Raw genomic sequence first — 4,087 nt, forward strand, 5'->3', positions numbered from 1 at the left:
AAAAATCCATCAGCTGCCTCCTGCACACCCCTTACTCAGGATGTGCCCACAACCAAGGTACATGCCCTTGACCAGAATCAAACCTGGGACCCTTCAGTCCGCAGGCCGACGCTCTATCCACTGAGCCAAACCAGTTAGGGCAGGAATGGCTCTTAAACAAATAAAAAGATGCTCAACTTGACAAAAGCATGTATTTAAAGTTCCATTGAGATACTATTTTCATCTAATAGGTCATGAAGATAAACATTTGCTAAACATTGTGTTGGCAATGGAAAGAGGGAAATAACAATTTTTTTTACATCACTGATGAAAGTCTAAGTTCTTCCAATATCTATGGAGCTATATGGAGAGCAATTAGGCAATAACCATCAAAATTATAAATGCAAATACCCTTTAATTCAGTAATTCCAACTCTAGAACTGTATTCATTCATTCCATACATATGTATTGAGCACCTTACTATGTGGCAGGCACTGTTTTATGCTGTAGAATTTATCTTACTGATATATTCTCTGAAAAATCTGGAAATATGGGGCTGTTTATTTCATTGTCATACAGTTGTTCATGAGGAAGAAGCCTTAAATCTCAACCAGAGAATATAAAAGATTTTATCAGACCACATTAAATAAAATTTAAAAAGTATAATAAATATTCCCCTACTTCCAAATTTTGAAATAATCTGTATATACATACTTACTAGTTTGTTTGTTTTTTTTAACAAACATTCTAATAGCAAAAGATGAAAAGAAAATTTAAATGCACTTCATTATAGGACTGGTTAAATTATTATTTGACTCCTGCTCTGTCACCAGGGCATAACAACTATGGGCATAACAACTATGCAGTCACACAGGGCCCCACACTCAGAAGGGCCCCACACTCTGCTATTGCCATCTTGAAATTTTTAATGATTTTACTTTTGAACTTGGGTTTTGTAAATGAAGTCCAAAGGGCCAATGAAGCAAATGCATGAGCAAGCAGAGGAGATATGCACAATTAGGTGTCACCATTCCTTGTCACGCCATTTACATAAAGCATTGGTGATGCCCCATGAGCACAGAATTCTGGGGGACCTGTAATGTGGGAGTTCCACAAGATTCAAAATGAATGCAGGGTATGTGTGTTACATGTATGACTGAAGAAGCCCTGAGAGGTCATACTTTCCGTTCAAACTAGAACTTTCTGTTCCAACCCAGAAAAAAGGTAATATATTCCAAGAAACGAGAAAGATAAGGAACTGTATTCTATCTTTTCTTACTCATGTTGCTTCTTTGTATTAACCAATCACTGATCCTGAAAATGACATAAAGGAAAAGGCAGCCCTAGCTGCTTTGGCTCAGTGGATAGAGTGTTGGCCTGTGGACTGAAGGGTCTTGGGTTCGATTCCCCATCAGGGCACATGTCCAGGTTGTGGGCTTGGTCCCCAGGGATGGGCGTTCAGGAGGCAACTGATCAATGATTATCTCTCATCATTGATGTTTCTATCTCTCTCTTCCTCTCTCTACCTCTCTGAAATTAATTTAAAAAAAATTTTTTTAAGGAAAAGGCGCCCTAACCGGTTTGGCTCAGTGGATAGAGCGTTGGCCTGCGGACTGAAAGTTCTATCTCTCTCTTCCTCTCTCTACCTCTCTGAAATCAATTAAAAAAATTTTTTAAAGGAAAAGGCAATCTGGAGTTCCTTTTCCTTTCAGTCCTTCCTTATTCATCAGTAAGTTGAAAGTGGAGTGTTAGTGGGATATGCCCACAGCAAGAAGTGAAATCAAAACATTTGAGTTGGTTTATCCAGAGTTCCCACTATTGTGGTAAGAACAAAATACATGTGCAGGTACAAGCAACAAAATACGAATAATTGTATAATTTCAGCAATTCAACATATGAGTTAAATAAATGATCTTTAAAACTGGCAGTGCACAAGATAAAGATAGATGGCAAAATTCCTGCTTGATCATTTAAATTTTTAAAATTTTATTTGCTTAGATGACATCAAATAACAAAAAAAACCCATAACGAGTCAAGACAGAGACCATGATAGGAAGGGAAAAATTTTATATTTTAGTACCTTTAATGGCACTTTTTTCCTGCTTTTTGAACAAGAGATCCACACTTTTATTTTGCACTGAACTCGAACAATAAAGATTTAATTAAAAAAAAAACTGGCAGTGCACAAGATAAAGATAGATGGCAAAATTCCTGCTTGCTCATTTAAATTTTTAAACTTTTATTTGCTTAGATGACATCGAATAACAAAAAAAACCATAACGAGTCAAGACAGAGACCATGATAGGAAGGGAAAAATTTTATATTTTAGTACCTTTAATGGCACTTTTTTCCTGCTTTTTGAACAAGAGATCCACACTTTTATTTTGCACTGAACTCCAAATTAGGTAGTTGGTCCTGTCCATTGCTTGCTAACTTTGTGACATTGGGCACATTATTTAAACAATCAATGCCTGTTTCCATCTCTGCAACATGAGAATAATAGTCATACCTATTTCATAGTATTGTTGAGAGGATTAAATACACTAAATTAGGGAAGACTCTTAGAATAGTGTGTAGCTACTACATAAGTATTTAATGTCATTACCATTATTGCTATATTACTGTTATCAGATATACAATGGAATATTAGCCAGCCATAAAAAAGAAAGAAGTTCTACCTACATTTAGAGCATGATCTCTGGATACAGTTTGGTTTTTTTGTTTTTTTTTAAGGTACCAAACAATGTTTACTCCCTGTTTCCATTTGGGTAAGGAAAGAAAGAAAAAAAAATCTCTACATATACGTACTTATATACACCTAAAACGTATTTCTGAAGAATATACACTCAGTAACACTGGTTGCTTCCAAGAAGGGGAAACAAGGAAGACGAAGTGAGAGAATTTTTCTCTTGTTAATCTTTGTTTTTTTAAAAAATATATATTTCTTTATTGATTTCAGAGAGGAAGGGAGAGGGGAGAGAGAGAAACATCAATGATGAGAGGGAATCATTGATGGGCTGCCTCCTGCACGACCCCTACTGGGGATGGAGCCCACAACCCAAGCATGTGCCCTTGGCTGGAATCGAACCTGGGACCCTTCAGTCCACACACTGGGCGCTCTATCCACTGAGCCAAGCGGGATAGGGCTCTTGTTAATCTTTGAATCATGTCAAAGTCTCACTTATTAAAAAAATCATTTAAATTAAGCATTTTAAATGGATCATAAGCTCATTGAGGGCAGAAACTGTCTTCTATATTTTATTTTACACAGGGCACTGGCAGACACAGAAGCCTAAATAAATACTTGTTCACTAAAATATGTATTAAAAAGTTAAGAGGATAAGATAGCAATAGCAGTGGTTTTACCATGAAGAATCTTAGCAGTGGTTTTACCTCAGTTTTCTCAATAATAATACTTACTTCCTAGAGTTGTTGTAAAGATTAACACAGGTGGCCCTAACCGGTTTGGCTCAGTGGATAGAGCACCGGCCTGCGGACTCAGGGTCCCAGGTTTGATTCCAGTCAAGGGCATGTACCTTGGTTGCGGGCACATCCCCAGTGGGGAGTGTGCAGGAGGCAGCTGATCGATGTTTCTCTCTCATCGATGTTCCTAACTCTCTATTCCTCTCCCTTCCTCTCTGTAAGAAATCAATAAAATATATTTTAAAAAAAAAAAAGATTAACACAGGTGAAGACTTGCACACAGTAGGTGCTCAATAAAAATTGGCTGATGCTATTGTTGTTCAATCCTTAGGACGCTGGCCTTCTGGATTAAAATACGAGAAGATATGAGATCCTGAGTTGTACATATTTCCCCTATATTCATTCATTTATATTGGTTTTCTTTCACAATATCACATTTAAAATTTTCTTTTATTTCCATTGTCATCAGCTTAGTTAAGAGATCATTGGGCCCTAACCGGTTTGGCTCAGTGGATAGAGCGTCAGCCTGCGGACTGAAAGGTCCCAGGTTCGATTCCGGTCAAGGGCATGTACCTTGGTTGGGGGCACATACCCAGTAGGAGGTGTGCAGGAGGCAACTGATCGATGTTTCTAACTCTCTATCCCTCTCCCTTCCTCTCTGTAAAAAATCAATTTTATGTATATA

This window comes from Myotis brandtii, unplaced genomic scaffold (assembly GCF_000412655.1).
Source record: "Myotis brandtii unplaced genomic scaffold, ASM41265v1 scaffold120, whole genome shotgun sequence".
Lineage (NCBI taxonomy): Eukaryota > Metazoa > Chordata > Mammalia > Chiroptera > Vespertilionidae > Myotis > Myotis brandtii.